This window comes from Trachypithecus francoisi, unplaced genomic scaffold (assembly GCF_009764315.1).
Source record: "Trachypithecus francoisi isolate TF-2019V2 unplaced genomic scaffold, Tfra_2.0 Lachesis_group12, whole genome shotgun sequence".
Taxonomy (NCBI): domain Eukaryota; kingdom Metazoa; phylum Chordata; class Mammalia; order Primates; family Cercopithecidae; genus Trachypithecus; species Trachypithecus francoisi.
The window spans coordinates 117677916-117695528 of NW_022681457.1; the positions used below are offsets into that span (position 1 = coordinate 117677916).

Consider the following 17613-nt stretch of genomic DNA (forward strand, 5'->3'; position numbering starts at 1 on the left):
AAGATCGTGGGCGACTTGGAGGGCTCACGATCCTAAGCAGGTGCTGGGCTCCTGTGGCCAGATCCTCAACGTTCCCATGGGCAACACCAGCTCCACATCCCTTCAGGGTGTCTGAAGAAGCAGAGGCGTGTGTGGGAGCTGCAGGCACAGAACCAGCAGCAGGAGCCACTCCAGGGAGGATGAAGCGGCACTTCTCCTAGGGTCCACCGGCAGCAAGTCTGCACTCTGGCAACCCTGTACCGAGCACACTTTGTGTATGAGGCCCTGCATCTGGCCCCAGAACACGCAATACGAGATGCAGGCACTATCCCCAAAGAGCTCCACGTAGGAGGACAGATACTTGCACCAACTATTAATAAGAGGCAAAGCACAATGCAAACCCAAAGCAGGGGGCAGGGGCACGGACAATACAGAGAGGAAGGAGAGTTTAACCGAAACTTGAATGTGAAGCCTTTACCCAAGTGCAGAAGGGCCAAGGGACTGCATGGACAAAGCATGTGTCATTCTAAGGAGCTGAAGTTTTATTATGAGAGGGAAGCAGGGCTGATGGCAGGGGTGGGGCAAGACAGAGGTAGATTGTAAAGAAAGGAGGAGCAGGCCAGGCATGGTGGCTCACACCTGTAATCCCAATACTTTGGGAGGCCGAGGCAGATGGATCACCTGAGGTCAGGAGTTCAAGACCAGCCCTGGCCAACATGGTGAACCCCACCTCTACTAAAAATACAAAAATTAGCCAAGCATGGTTGCACACGCCTGTAATCCTACCTACTCGGGAGGCTGAGGCAGGAGAATTGCTTGAACCCGGGAGGTGGAGATTGCAGTGAGCCAAGACTGCGCCACTGCACTCCAGCCTGGGCAACAGGAACAAAACTCCATCTCAAAAAAAAAAAAAAAACAAAAACAAAGGAAAGGAGAAACAAGGCAAGGAGACCCAGGACTAGTTCAGGGGCTCATGAGGGCCCAAGCTGGGGCAGTGGAGATGGAGAAGATGGGAGAAAACATGAAGTTCACAGGTGGAATTTATGGATCTCCATTCATGACTCCAGAGAGTGCCAAACAGCATTAGGGCGGACCCCACAATGGCAAGTGTAGGCCACTGGCCTCAGGACACACCCCAAACCACACAAATAACCTGCTGGAGAAAGAATGTTTGGCTTTGGACACACAGCGAGTTGGAGTGTTCAGCGTGCAATATGAAACAAAGGCTTAGGTCAGGTGTGGTGGCTCACGCCTGTAATGCCAGCAGTTTGGAAGTCCAAGGCAGAAGGATCGCTTGAGCTCAGGAGTTTGAGATCAGTCTAGGCAACATAGCAAGACCTCATTTCTGCCAAAAAAAAAAAAAAAAAAAAAAAAGACCTGTGCATGGTGGCACATGCCTATAGTTCCAGATTATCAAGTGGCTGAGGTGGGAGGATTACTTGAGCCTGGAAGTTTGAGGCTGCTGTCAGCTATGTTCATGCCACTGCATTACAGCCTGGGATGACAGAGCAAGACCCTGTCTCAAAAATTTAAAAAAAAAAAAAAAAAAAAAGGCTTACAGTTCAGGGGTGGAGAGCCTAAAGATATAGATGTCGGTGTCATTGGCAGATAAACAGAAATTTAAATCAGAAAACAGTCCAGAGTGCTCTTAGTAAAAGAGAGCCAAGAATACAAAGCTCAGGAGAGCCATCTCAGAGGGTGGCCAGGAAAGGGGTAGGGACCAGGTGGTGAGGCAGGAAGACCGTGTCCCAGGACTGAGGGACAGACAGGTCTTCTTTCAAGAAAAGGACAGCTAACATCAACAAATGCTATAGAGAGGCCAGGAAGGACGAGGGCTGAAAAGAGGCCATGGGATTTAATAATTAAGAATGTTCAGTGAATTCTAAAATGTGAAGTGCCTATTGAATGGAATGAGGGCAGATGCACAATTTCTGTGGTGAAGGAAAGAATGGGAAGGGAAATGGAGAGAGAAAATAGTACCAGGGAAGGGCCAGGAGAAACTTACACAAAATGAGAATGGCAGCACATTGCTGAATAGAGAGTGAGCAAGGTAGAATAAATATCTGGATATATCATTTGAACTCGAGAGAGAGAGATAAACTGTAGACAATTTGAGAATCGTCAACAGAGTGGTAATGACAGAAGTCTTGCCCAGGGATGACACTGTCCATGGAGAGTGTAGATAAAAAAGAGGTCTGTGATGTCCACAGGAAACTGGAGCAAGGGTCTCTCTTCCAATCCTTTGTCCACAGTGTTCCTTCCTTCCCACCCATCCAGCTCAATCCATAATGATGAATTCCAGCTACATTCATTTCTGGAAGGGACTGCCCCTTAAGATTAGGCATATGGAAAGTCTTCAACTTCTTCTTAACACTGAGGTTCTACAGATGGTGAACTGGCAAATAAAGGCAGGTCCTATAGGACCCAGGATCAGAAACATGGGTCACTCACCTGTTCCTTTGGTATTCTGAAGTTCTGAGTCATGTCCAAGAGCCCAATCACAAGCTGAGTCTTTCCTCGTGCCTCAGTAAAATACTGGATAATGCCAACAAGATGCACCACATAGACACTTGGGTTATGCAAAATGTACATAATGATGACCCAACAGAATAAATGGCTCTAAATAAACTTAGGATTCAATAAAACAGCTGTAAAAGTGGGTTTTAAATATATTTTAATTAAGGTATAATTAACACACAATAAAATGTATAGATCTTAATCTGTTGGACGAGTTTTAACAAGTGTATAAACACATAATCACTACCCAAAATGGGACTGAGTATACTTTCATCACCCAAAAGCTTCCTGCCTCTTTCCGGTTAATTCCCCTCCCTACTCTTAAGAAAACACTGTCCATCACCATAGAGTGGTCTCATCCATTCTTGGATTTTATCTAAATGCATTCATAGGGTATGTCCTTCTATTCTTCAGCTGCATCCATATGGTTGTTAACAGTAGTTCATTCTTTTTTATTGCTCGGCAGTATTCCACTGTAATATTCATTCTTCAGTTGATGGATATTTGGGCTGTTTCTACTTATGGCTTTATACATTCTTATGTAAGTTCTTTTGTGAACATAATTCTCATTTTCCTAAGGTAAATACTTAAGAGTGGGATTGTTGGATCATGGTGTACATGTATGTTTAATTTCAGAAAGAAAACCTGCCAAGCAAGTCTCCCAAGGGGTTGGACTACTTCATACACCAACCAGCAATGTTTTGAGAGTTGCAATTGTTCCACAATCTCACCAGCATCCCATGTTGATAGTCTTTTTTATCTTAGCCACTCTAATAATAGATGGCATCTCACTGTGGTTTTAATTTGTATTTCCCTGATGAGTGAATACGCTGAACACCTTTCTACACGCTTACTGGCCATCTGTGTAACTTACTTTGTGAACTACCTGTTCAAAGTGCACAGGTCCATACATTCTGACAAACAGAGCTGCATAACCACAATCACAATCATCATACGGAAAATTTCCATCTCCTCAAAAAGTTCCCTTGTGCTCTTCTGTAATCGACCCACCCCCATACCCAGTCCACAGAAGCTGTTTGCTTCCCATATAATTTTGGCTTTTCCAGAAGGTCACATAAACAGAATCCGGCAGTATGTGGTCTTTTGAGTCTGGCTTCTTTTCACTAATCATAATGCATTCGAGACTGGTCCATGTTGTGTCACTTTGTTCCTTTGCACTGGTGAGTAGTACTCCAATGAAGTTGTTTATTCACTGGCCAGTTGAATGACATGTAGGTTGTTTCAGCTTTTGAACTTCATGAGTAAAGTCGCTGTAAATGTTCCCATACAAATTTCTGTAGGTGCATAACTTTTCATTCTCTTAGGTAAATACCTAGAAGTGGGATTGCTGGGTCATGCTGTAAATGCAGATTTGTAAGATTCTTAAGTGTAGATTTATAAGAAAATGTCAATCTTGTGTCTAAAGTGGCTGTGGCATTCTGCATTCCTACAAGCCAGTACAAGAAGTTTTTATTATTGTTGTTGTTTTATGTGTGTGTGTGTGTGTGTGTGTGTGTGTCTGTGTGTGTGTGACGGAGACTCACCTTGTCATCCGGGCTGAAGTTCAGTGGTGTGATCTCTGCTCTGCTCACTGCAAACTCTACCTCCTGGGTTCAAGCTATTCTCCTGCCCCAGCCTCCCAAGTAGCTGGAACACAGGAGTCTGCCACCATGCCCAGCTAAATTTTGTACCTTTAGTAGAGATGGCATTTCACCATGTTGGCCAGGCTGGTCTTGAACTCCTGACCTCAAGTGATCCGCCTGCCTTGGCCTCCCAAAGTGCTGAGATTACAGGTGTGAGCCACCGTACCCGGCAAGAGTTTCAGTTTCTCTACATGTTCACCAGCACTTGGTATTACCAGGGCCTTTTTGGTTTTATTTTGGGAAGATACCCTAGGAAGTGTGTACCAGTATCTCATTGTGGTTTTTAGTTTCATTTCACTGATGAATAATGCTGTTGAATATTCATGTGCTTAGTTGCCATCTGTGTATCCTAAGATGTCTATAGAACTCTCTTGCCCATTTTTAAATTGGGTTGTTTTCATATTCTTGAAGTTTTAAAGTTTTTCATATATTATGGATCCCTTATTAGACGTATGTTTTACAAAGATTCCTCCCAGTCTGTGGCTTGTTTTTTCATTATCTAAACAGTACCTTTTGAAGAACAGGATTTTTTAATTTCTAGGAAGTCTGACAAATGTTTTTTCTCTTATGGATTGTGCAATTGGTTTCATATCTAATAAATCACTGCTAACCCAAGGTCATGAAAACTTTCTCCCATGTTTTCTTCCAGAAGGCTTATAGATTTAAACTTAGGTCTATGATCCACTTTGAGTTAATTTTTGTATACAGTATGGGGTATGGGTTGAGGTTCATTTTATTTGCAAATGAATGTCCAGTTGTCCCATTACAATCTGTTGAAAAGACTATCCTTTCTCCATTGAATTCCCTTTGCACCTTTGTCAAAAATCAGTTGAGCATCTATGTGCGGATCTGTTTCTGGATTCTCTATTTGGTTCCATTGATTTATATGTCCATCTTTTTGCAATACGATGCTGTCTTGATTACTGTAGCATTACAGTCTTGAAATCAGGCTATCTTCTAGCTTTGCTCTTTTTCAAAATTGCTTTGGTCTTTCTAGATCTTTTGCATTTCCATAAAAACCTTGCAATTTAGTTTATCTAGATTTTGAGTAGGATGGCACAGAATTCACAAATCAATTTGGGGAAAACAGATATCTTAATATTTAGTCTTTCAATACATGGCATAGCCCCCCATTTATATAGATCTTCTCTAATTTCTCTCAGAGACATTTTGTAGTTTTCAGCATAGAGGTCTTACACATTTTCTTATTCTAAGGTATTTGAAGTTTTTGAAGCCACTGTCAATGGTAGTCATATTTAAGTTTCTTCTTCCAATTGTTGCCAATATACAGAAATACAATTGATCTTGTATCTTGTTGTCTTGCTGAATTATTTTATTCTCATACGTGCTTGGGTTTTTTCTTTTTTTTTATAGATTCCATGGGGTTTTTCATAATCATGTTGTTTGCAAATAAAGGTTAAATTCTGAAGTCAGATTAATTTGACCATCTAAAACCCCAAAAGACAGGTGCTTTTCAATTATTAAAGTGTCCAAAATTCCAGAAAAAAAAACGTAAGAGAATTTTGACCTGCGTTTTTACTTCCCTTTCTTGTCAGATTAACACCATCTTACAAGAAATGACAGGAGGCTGTTTCATTGCACGGGAATGGGAGGTCACCGTCAAGAAACTCTGGTGGCTATGATAACTTACACACAGTTTCAAAGTTATCCCTTCCATACACCACCTCTGTGTCCTGTGCAGTCTGCAGTGCTGGTGGCAGGCCTGACGACTACCAGCGTACCAAGCAATGAAGCATCAGATGTTTAGTGTATCTCCAGGCTCTATCATCTGGATATTTACTGTAAGCTTCTGGTAAAGTGATCTCTTTCAGCCTGGTAAACAAACTCTGGGTTTCACATGTGACTTTTCAAAGAGCTCCAGGGAGTGGGGCTGTTGACAGCATTTTTCCCACCAGCAAAGAGACACACGAAAAGGTCTCAATTATAGGTAACTGACAATCCAACAGCAACAAACACACACAGTGTTGGCAATGTAAAATCCAAAGACGTTTGTAAAACAGAAAGGCAACACCAAGTTCACCAAGTTTATGGCTCAATTACTAAAGTACACAGAAACAAGGAAACAGATCAACCGATGAAGGACTTTACAAGGGCTTGTATTTAAAATGTATTGCTGCCACCACGTGATTTTTTCCCATTCCGCAACCTTATATAACTTAAGTCCTCCGTCATATCTATAGTATCAACTGCTATGATTTGTTGAAGTTAATTCCTGCCTCCATCACAAAAATCAAGCAATTATTTATCATGCTAGTGTTATTTTTGCCCAGTGATTTCAGATACAACTTTATTATGAGGTATTGAAACCGTGTGTGTGTCTGTGTGTGTGTGTGATACACATATAATTTTTTAACAGAGAAGTAACTCTCAAGCACTCCACTGCCATTCCATCAAATGCAAGGCAAGTGATTGCTGAATTCCCAATTATGCTCAACCTTAAATCACACTGTTTGGTCTGATTGTATATCCAGTCCTACAGGGAGTTGTGCAAAGACATATATTTGGCAAGCTTTCAAACCACGGCAACAAAACATGTGCTGAAGAAAATGATTCAAAATATTAAGAAAGCAGTCATTTATTTTAGAAAGCCTGTTCACGTGAGACAATAAGCTGCTTCCCAGAATAGGCTCCATCCATCAGGAAAACACTATAACCTAAAACACACTGGCTGGAATCCCTCTCAGCCATCACACAGCAGTGATGATTATTTATCATCCACAGTGCATCAAAGATGGAGAAGCAGACTGGGCACGCTTCCATGATGGTGTAGGGCTGTCAATGGCGGCAAACTCTCCCCACCCTGAAGAAGCATCCATGGTACAGATGACCTCACAGATCCTAGAGACTTACCTGGTTTTCCTACAGATCTACAGGCGAGCTTGTGGGTACTCAGGTACACGAAGATGATGGAAGACAGGGGCACCTTGGTGCTAGGTCTATCTATTCCATTTAAAGAAAAGAAAAAAATCAAACAATGTTGGCCAGCTACCTGTTTGGAGGTTGGCTAGGCAATGAGAGGTTGGAGGTCCTTCTAGGAATCAGGCTAGCTGGGCCTGCTGAGTTCGGACAGTTGAAGCAAAGCAAAGCTCATTTGAGATGAGACTTAGGAAAATCTCTTTCCAGTATCTCTCCCGAGCATGCCCCTGGAAAGCATCTGCACCATCACGAGGCACCCACTCCACCCAGTATAACTGTTTCGTGATGAGCCCATTCTCTCACGCTCTGTGAACTTTAACTTATCTGCCTGGAAGACAGAATTTCTATCTCCTTCTTCCTTTCCTTTTTTTTTTTTTTTTTTTTTTTTTTGGAGATGGAGTCTTGCTCTGTCACCCAGGCTGAAGTGTAGTGGTGCAATCTCAGCTCACTGCAAGCTCCGCCTCCTGGGTTCACGCCATTCTCCCACCTCAAGTCTCCCGAGTAGCTGGGACTACAAGCGCCCACCACCATGCACGGCTAATATTTCCTATTTTTAGTACAGACAGGGTTTCACCATGTTAGCCAGGATGGTCTCGATCTCCTGACCTCATGATCCGCCTGCCTTGGCCTCCCAAAGTACTGGGATTACAGGCATGAGCCACCGCACCCGGCCCAGAATTTCTATCTCCTTCTATCACTGTATCTGAGGAATGGGCAACAGATGGATCTAGTAAGATGTACATAATAATTAGTTTTCTCTAAATCAGGACACACTACAATTTTAACAAATATTTAAGCTCCTCAACCAATTTTAAGAAATATTTAATGAGCCAACCAAGAAATAAGAAACTGCAGGTTAGCAAATGAACTGGAATCTCAACTTTCGTAGGGTAAACAACTTTGGATTCGTAGAGTTTTTCAGATACCACTAAACACAGTATCTGCAAAGAAGAGAAAAACTTATGGACTGGTGGTTAGCCAGAAATTTCTGCAAATATCTTAGCCATGAAAAGACAGGCTAGAAAAAGAAAACCAAGATGTTTGTGGGCAGAAAATCATTCTGGCTCTGAAGGCTGGGAAAAAAGAAATGAACAATAGTAAGTGGATACTTTTCCCTTACTAACATTCAAAGCAGTTAAAACACAACCCATATATCCATCTAGAAGTGCCAATCTCACTTTTTCAGGTTCCATCAGAGGGCCCTGTTTCATTTTCAAACAATTAAATAATCACCACCATATACTGAATGTGTGTCAAACATAAGGTCAAGTGTACTGCACACACTAACTTCTAATGAATCTCTGTGGGAAAGGTACTGCCTTTCAAAAACTCACCAGGAGTACCGACCAGGTAGGTAAAGGAAGATGTTTAGAACATTCAGTTGACTAAACCACATTAACTTCAAAAGCAATCAGCCAAAAAGTCAAATCAGAAAAGTGATACACAATCTGGGGGTGTATATATAGTAGATGGTTTCTTATAATCTTATCAGAAAAACGGCTTCCAGTAAACACAGCCTTATTAAGTTTGCACTAACTAGGAAACCAATGACTGACATGGACTTCCAACACTACTCCCCGCCCCACGCTGACCCTAAACACACAATGGCTCAGCAGCTCGTCACCATGGGAACACAATCTGCTGTGCTTACATGCTTCTTGCACACAAGACCATCCATATGGTGGTCAAAACCCATTTTCCACCCCCATCTTCCCACCTTCATTTCGCACATCTTGATCCTGAACAGGCCAGGCCCTTTCCTGACTCTGCCTGTGCTCATCCTGTTTGTTCCCTCCTACCTGAACCTGTTCTCTACTCGGGCAAGTGGGGAACCAGGCAGAGTTGAGGCATCTTCGGCTCTGGTCAAACATGAGAAGGGAGAGGTTCTCTTAAACTGAGTCTAACGAACTGATGCTCACTCAAAAGCAACTGAAATCCTCCAGCTCCATGGCTTTATCTCTAGGTCTCAGTTCTAAAAAGGTCCATTTCACTATAAATTAACTGGGAAGTTACTGTTTCTCCTTGCACAACCCAATCACTGTAATAATGCCCTGATAAAGACAGCAACAAGAATGAAAAGTTGCACAGGGGAGCTTTTGCCAAGCAGATGGGTCTCCTGAGTTCTACAATCCAGTCCCCAATGAGTATATTCAAGACCAAAGTAAATACTTCAACACACAGCTTGGAGTGGCATAATACATTTTGAGACTCAGTGAGTTGGAAATGTGATTCTTTTCTTCCCTAAGGAAGCTGATGCAAAGGGTTCCTTGGAAGTAGTTAATTGAACCCTCTGTGTCAGTTTTTAGGGAAGGAAAGAATCACAACTGCCTAGGTATCAGTAGCCTTGACCATGTTTTCCTCCTGAACCCATGGATGTTGTCAGGTGGAAAACCAATGAAACGAAAAGTGGCTGACCAAAGTTTCAGTTTCTGCAAATATCTCTATCTTAACAGATTTGCTCCCTAACCCCAGAATGAACATTTGACACAGAAAGCATCCCAGCCAGACACGCCACAGGAGAAATCACAGAAAATGCTATCTGGCTCCAAAGGCTGGGTCTAAGGGAATTCAAATTCAGTCTTCAGCAAAGGCAAGCAGTGCTATCCCACTGCCCCAGGAAGGACACAGAGGCAGATCACCACTGGTGAACTCCTACTATGGACCAAGAATGCTGGGAAATTACCTTTTCATCTCATTTGTGGGGAGCTAGGAGAATTTCATGTCCTTCTAGGGACACAGGCTGATTCTGTTTAAGTACAAACATTCTGTCAATCCCCAAATTTCAACTTTCAACCCTAAAAAGCAACGTTTAGAGCAGTTTTTTCCCAAACGGTTCAAAAAAAAATGTGGGCAAGAATTTTAGGAGCAGCTTCTAGGTAGCCAGTTCCACCAAGTGAGAGCTCTCCTTGGGCATTAGTGATCTGCAGGGTTCTGCTCCCACACTGATTTAATCAATGAATACCTGGGTACTTGCAGGTCCATCTAACTGCTCAGAACACGGCTAAGAAGGAGACAGACAGGCCCCTGCCCTAAAAGAGCTATTAAGATGGGGAAGAGCTGAGGACAAAAAGAAGAAAGAGACAATTTCAGACAGTAATAAATGCTACGAAAAAACCACACTGCCACATGACAGAGTGACAGGTGACTATTACCTGTCGTCAGCCTATCAGGGGACGGTCTCTCTGAGGAGATAACATTTGAGGTGAGCCCTGAATGACACAAAGGAGCCAGCGCACAAAGATGCGGAGGAGGGGAAATCATTTCAGGTAGAAAAAACAGTGAATGCAAAAAAGAATCATGTTTGATGGATTCCTAGTGTGGGAAGGGTCAATGTGCTTAGAGGGAAGGGGCACCTGGTAGGAAATGGAGAGGCAGGGGCCAGATTATTCATGCTGACCGGACTCCAAATGGATAGAAAGTCACTGTAGGATTTAAGCTAGTGACCGAATCCTATTTACATTCTTCATAGATTGCTCTGGCTAGTGCATGGGGAATCTACTGCAAGGCGAGCAAACTGGAGACAGGAAGTCCACACAGGAAAATGTGACAGATCTCCAGGCAAAGAAAAGAAGGTGGCTTGGACTAGGGTGGTACTAGCAGAGATATGCAAAGATGGAGGTACCTTGGAAGGAGATGGATGTTTGGGATGGGGAAAAACGGGCGGAATCAAGGACGCTCCTGAGATTCTGGCTTGAACTACTGATGAGTTTGTGTAAGTCAACCTTAGCTCTCATGTTCCTAAATATTCTTCCATGCTCTTTCACCAACTTTGAACTTCAACCCTCACCTGACACCTTTTAACAGTGGACAGAGAAAACTGCACCCTGTCCAAACACCAAGGCAGATTTAAGTGTTAATACTTGCAATCATGCTTCAAAATGAAAGGTGGGTGAGTTCAGGCCCACGCACTGGCTCAGGGCCTGTAAGAAGTTCGCCTGAGCTACGTCTTGCCTCCTCCCTTGACCTCGCCCTCCCTACTGAAAAGTCTTGGTCTCCTGGCTTTGCAAAGACCCTCCATCTGAAGCAGCCGCTCACAGGGCATATTCTGCTTCCTTTTACCAGGCTTTTCAAACAGATACTTTTTCTACCCTGAGTTTGTCACCATTTAAAATGTTGTGCTAGTTAGCAGTAATTATGTAAATGCAAGCCGCCATTTCTATTTTTAAAAGGAACCCCCATTTAGCATTCTTATATCCTGAAATGTTTAAAATAGCTAGTCCAGCGATGTTTTCACTTTATTCAAACTGTTTGTGTGGCTTTAAATACAGGTTCAGCAGAAACCAAAGCAAGTCAAACATTTACTTTCTATTAAACATCTAAATCAGAAGATTAAAAAACTATTTTACATTTAACAGAAAGAAGCCGTCAAATCAGCACAGTGGCAGCTTCACCGTATTTACTGCCAAGAAGGGCTGACGCTTGAGAGGTAATCAATTTAGGAAGGGAGGGATGGATTTCTTTAAATTCTTCAAAAAGGGAAAAATACATTTGAGCAAATCTTTTAATTATAGTATCTTCCAAAGAACCTGCAAAGCCTTTATTCTTTCCAAACCTAATGCTTTTTAAAGGCAGCTTTTGCCCCTTAATTCCACATGAAATATTCAGTATAGCATAATTAAATTTTATTCCATGCTATTTTTACTGGGTTCACAGAAATAGAGGGTGGCATCATCCTTAAAACAAACTTCCAGCAACTTCGCTTTCACAGTGAATGGCTGGTTCTTAAAACTGAACTTAAAATGCAAAACCTACTCCAAATGCCTATTTCAGTTCAGGGTAGATGGGTGGGTACTGAAGAAATAAGTTCATTCATATGTCACACCAACCTTCAAATAAACAATTGCCTCAGTTCTCCGTTCACTTAATTGTGCTTGCCACAAGGCACCTGAAAGCATCGATCTTCATTTTCAGCATTTAAATCCCAGAGACTGTTTTATCTTTCAGTGTGAATCTATCCGGTAGGTAAAGAAAAGAGAGAGGAAAAGAGAAAAGAAAGAAGTGCCCATCCGCAGCTGAAAAATACTAATTTTGAGTAAACATTTGGATGCCTGGGTCATCTGTGTGAGGAGTGGGCTTGATATTTTTGGTCATTTATGTAAATTATACAACCAAAATCTTACTATATTTTCCAGTCAGAGTCAGTAAGCTACAAATGAACACAAACCCCCCTCCCTCTCAGCCTGACAAACGGAATACAGAACAGTACAAAGAGTAGGGATTATGGGTCTCTTAAGTGATCTACAGCTAAGCCCACCAGCCAACAGAGCCAAGAACCACACCTAGTCTCTCTCTCCCAAGATCATGCAGAACCCCTGATGGAACACAAGCCTATGAAAATGCGCAACTCCCTCAGTGTGCATGTGAAGCTAAAATCTCCATTTAGAATTCTGCAAACCTATCAACAGGGCTGATCTCAGATGAGTGGTTACCCACCCTCTTATTCCAGCCAGACTGACTCATCTGTTTCCTAACTTCCTAAAAGCATCACAACTGAAGAGGGCAAGCAAACAACAACAAGTATTTTTCTCAAATGACATCTGAAACTGCTGTAAGGGAGCAGCTCGCCCACTCACGCCAAAGAGCCTCCTAGGAAAGCCAGCAGGAATTGGCTTTGGGTGCTGCTCCACAACTCATAGGTGCCAGGCTAGAACAGACAAACAGCTTTTTCATTTTTTTTTTTTTTCCTCGAGATGGAGTCTTCTTACTCTGTCGCCCAGGCTGGAGTGCAATGGCGCAATCTCGGCTCACTGCAACCTCCACCTCCTGCCTCAGCCTCCTGAGTAGCTGGGATTACAGGCACGCCCCCATGCCCAGCTAATTTTTTGTAGTTTTAGTAGAGACGAGGGTTTCACCATGTTGGCCAGGCTGGTCTTGAACTCCTGACCTCGTAATCCGCCCACCTTGGCCTCCCAAAAGTGCTGGGATTACAGGCATGAGCCACCACACCTGACCACAACTTTTTTTTTTTTTTTTTCAAACTGTTCATTTAATGAGGCTGTTAGGACTTCAAAACATGAAAACATATCTACTCATACATTTTATTTTGTAGTATAGATTCACCTCTGATACTGATTTAAAACAAAACATCCACCAAAGTGGTCACTGAGATCTCATAGTGTGGAACTAGCTGCCACTACAGCCACCAGCACATGGGCTCCTCTGAACCCATATTTTTCAGAAAAGTTACCTGAGATGCTGTTAGAAGCGGAGACCTAGTCGAAAATGAAACCAACCAACCGAGGCATAAGAGGACAAAATTTGATTTTTATACCACAGAAACAGGTACAGAACTTATATAAAAGCATCTACCCACACCACATTCGCAAAATAAAACAAAAAAAATTTGCTTGGGAGACTCATTTCTGTTTTCAGATTGGATCCCAAGGTTTCAATAAGACGTTCTGCTAGTTTCTCAAGAACCTGGCTCATTTATCACTTTTTCAAACTACATCATCTTCTCATTCAAATATCTCAGTGGCTCTTGTAAAAAATATGTCACACATGTCTCTACTGTCAAGGTCTATCTCTAGCACAATATGTAACCCACAGATCGCAAACAAGATGTAGCCTCTCAGAGGGGGCCGCAGTTACCCCAGAGTCTGCTGATGGTGCTGGTAGTGTCAACATCAGGAAGAGGATGAGATGAACTCACAAGCCGCCCAACCTGGGATTTCTGAAGGCACAGTATGGCGAGGTTTGGTTAATTCAAGCCCAACAACGCTGATTTCACAAAATTCAGTAAAGATTTGGGCTGAAACAAAATGTGAAAATTGTCTACTAGACATTAAAGAATTATTATGCATATGAATGCATAAATAAGGTTGCTGAGGTAGAGTTTAGCCATTTTAAAAGGGGGACCACAGCAGTTTCAAAGACTCCTGATGGCAGAAGTGCGTGGGCTGGTGCTCAGGATGTGTCTGTACAATGACTCGCCTGGACCTGGGCTCTAACTCTGGCTGTGCAGTCTCAGCCAGGCCACTCCTTGGCCTCCCTTACAACATTTGGGTTCATAAAAAGGGAGGGACAAAGCTCTCCTTGCTGGTCTTTCAGGGTTGCTAAGAAACCAAATGAGACGTTGTCTGTGGCATTACTTTCTTAAACTGCAGTAGTACACAAAATCTGAGCTGCTACTATTTTTTTATATACTAATGCTAATCATAGATTATCTGTGTATTAAAATTGGCTGGTTGACTTTCTATTGGGTAAGTCCAATAAGCTTCTTTACTTATTTCTGAAGATAAAAAACCTTTTGTTGTTTTTTGAAGATGCATGTGCTTCTACCTTGACTTAAATTGTAATTGCTTGAGAAGTAGCTATGAGATGGCAAAAAAGCCTAGTTGAAATACTGATGAAAACTGAATACTCCATGTTTCCTTAGGCTGCACAGTTCATTAGCTGTACAAGCAGGGAAAATATTCAGGTGTTAAGATCCTGGAAAATCACAGAAGGCTATTCTAATGTCAAATGACCACAGACACAGAGCAAGGTAAAACCAGAAGGTCAAACCAGCAAGGCTTCCAAAGCCATGTGGAAGCAAATGCCAACACATCTACAATGGAATTCAGGGACTCAGCGCAAACGTTTCTGTCTTAGCCAAGTGATAAATAGGCATGTAAGCCAAATTTGATCCAAGTTCACCGAGATTATATATATGAAAACTCATCAGGAAAACTCAACAGTATAAAAGTGGGAATTGAAGAAACTAGGTAAGGGATCTACAGGTACTCCAAACTATCCTAGCAACTTCGTTATAAATATGGAATTATTGGCAAATAAAGTTCTTTTTTAATGATTTTTTTTTTTTTTTTTTTTTTGAGACGGAGTCTCGCTCTGCCACCCAGGCTGGAGTGCTGTGGCCGGATCTCAGCTCACTGCAAGCTCCGCCTCCCGGGTTCACGCCATTCTCCTGCCTCAGCCTCCCGAGTAGCTGGGACTACAGGCGCCCGCCACCTCGCCCGGCTAATTTTTTTGTATTTTTTAGTAAAGACGAGGTTTCACCGTGTTAGCCAGGATGGTCTCGATCTCCTGACCTCGTGATCCGCCCATCTCGGCCTCCCAAAGTGCTGGGATTACAGGCTTGAGCCACCACGCCCAGCCTTAATGATCTTTTAATAAAGGTGGGGAGGCTTGCCTTTGAGCAAGGAAAGGGAAAAGTCTTTAGTAGCAGTCTGTATAGGTCAATCTGTCAGGACTCTCAGACACATCATCTCACGTCATCCTCACAACTCTCTCTTGACACGGGTTCAAAAGACAAACTATGACTATTTCACAGCTAAAGAAACTCATGAAAGAGTGACTTTCTTGAGGTCCCACAACTTTTCAGAGTGATGACAGGATTCAGTTTTTGGTCTGCCTACAGAGTAAAGAATCTGGCCAAGCAGGCTGGACGGGGTGGCTCGTCACCTATAATCTTACCATTTTGGGAGGAAAGCAGGAAAACTGCTTGAGGCCAGGAGTTCCAAGACCAGTCTGGGCAAAATAGCAAGACCTCGACTCCACAGAAAAATTAAGAAATCAGCCAGGCATGGTGGCCCCCAGGTCCTAGCTACTCAGGAGGCTAAGGCAGGAGGAGCACTTGAGCTCAGGAGGTCAAGGCTGCAGTAAGCTGGAATCACAACACTGCACTCCCTCCAGCCTGGGCAGTAGAGTGAGACTTCACCTCAAAAAAAAAATAAATAAATAAATAACTGTCCAAGGGCCTAAGTGGGCAAGGTGGGCTGCCCTAACCCACTGGACAGGCCCACCCAAAGTTGTGCCAGTGAGTCACTCAAAGGCAATCAGGGAGCCTTCCTTCCTTAACCCAGGAAGTGACATGGTCTGCTCTTCAAAAGAGAGTTAAGAGATGCATCCAAAAATGGATGTCCCAGTTCCTCATGGGAAATCTCAACACTGGTAATCCCTTCTTACAGCAAGGCCACCTGGAAATTCCCTCACAACCTAAGCTGCTGAAGACTCACTCTAAAGCTGTTACTGAGTCAATGCCAGGGCCATGGCTTAATGGAGTAGGAAACTGACAAGCACTGAACACATGAAAAAATATGAAATTACAGGGCCAGTCATAAACTGGCTCCTCTTCAGCAGAGCCTCCGGAAGGCTCCTGGGTCAGAGTCCCTCTCTGCCTGACGTCCTCTGTGTGCCACCAGAGGGCACTAACTCGTGGAACTGCTCTTTAAAATCAGGTCACACACAAACTGCAGGAATGTTGAATGAAAACTAGCCTTCAAATCAATGAAGTGCTAAGTATGTAATTTTGACAGTGGCTTTAAACATCTACTGGTCAAAATTTTCAATTTAATTCTACAAAACTTAAAAGTATACACATGAAGCAGAAGAATATACTAAAAACAGTAAGTTGATCAAACCTTCAGATTTATGAAAATAACAAAATAAAAGAGTGATGCATTTGCTCCTGCATCTCTGGTCACAGGGGCTGTCAAGTGGATAACCCATCCCAGCATTTTTTACACACACACAATATGAGTGCCAAGAAAAACATGTTGATTTCTCCTTTGCTTTAAAAAGCCACTCTTCATTGAATTAGAAGTGGACATTAACCATAATAAAATTACAGTACCGTTTATTAAGCATGATTAAAACATGATTTAATCTTCTGTACTAGAATCCTCGTAAGACAAGCAGCAGACACTGACGAGTGTGCACTGCAGCCTAGCTTGCTGTTCTAAGCACATCTCACTTACTTTACTCCCCACATCCCTCTGAGCGGTGATACAGTTCCATTTTAATAAAAAGTTACTTCGACCTTGCATTTCTTGAACGCAATCAATAGTTTTCTTTTCTTTTTTTTTTTTTTTTGAGACCGAGTCTCACTCTGTCGCCCAGGCTGGCGTGCAGTGGCGCAATCTCGGCTCACTGCAAGCTCCGCCTCCCAGGTTCACGCTACTATCCCACCTCAGCCTTCCGAGTAGCTGGGACTACAGGTGCCGGCCACCAAGCCCGGTTAATTTTTTATGTCTTTTAGTAGAGATGAGGTTTCACCATGTTAGTCAGGATGGTCTCGATCTCCTGACCTCGTGATCCACCCGCCTCAGCCTCCCAAAGTGCTGGGATTACAGGCATGAGCCACCACGCCTGGCCAGTAATTTTTCTTTACATCTGTATCCTCTGCTTGTGATTTATTTGCCCATGAAACTATAAATACAGATTTTTGAGTTCTGCCTCATTAACCGCTTTCTACAATTATTTCTTCACCCCAGAATTCATACTTCTTATACTTTCATAAGCGTATAAGATTACATAATCAAAATAATTCAGCAATCAGTTGAATAAAAAATGCACCATGACCAAAGGTTTTTTTGTTTCATTTTGCTTTGTGGTATGTAAAAAATTTAGCCTTTGCTTTTATTTAAAAGGAACTGAAACAGCTTTAATTGTTTGATCAGAAATATTGGTTACTTCTCTATGTAAAACAAAATTCAAGTTCAATTGGACCTTGGTTTTCCTGATTTTAGTTGATTTTCCTCAGTGTGTAATAAATAACTGAAGTTTACACTGAAATGAACAAAATCTGACAAATTAT

The 17613-nt window shown here is 42.5% G+C and overlaps 1 protein-coding gene across 13 annotated transcripts in view; it reads right to left on the bottom strand.

Moving 5' to 3' along the window:
* Positions 1–17613, bottom strand: part of CAMTA1 (calmodulin binding transcription activator 1) — a 975525-nt gene that overhangs the window by 851176 nt on the left and 106736 nt on the right. The gene's annotated exons all lie outside the window — the stretch shown is intronic.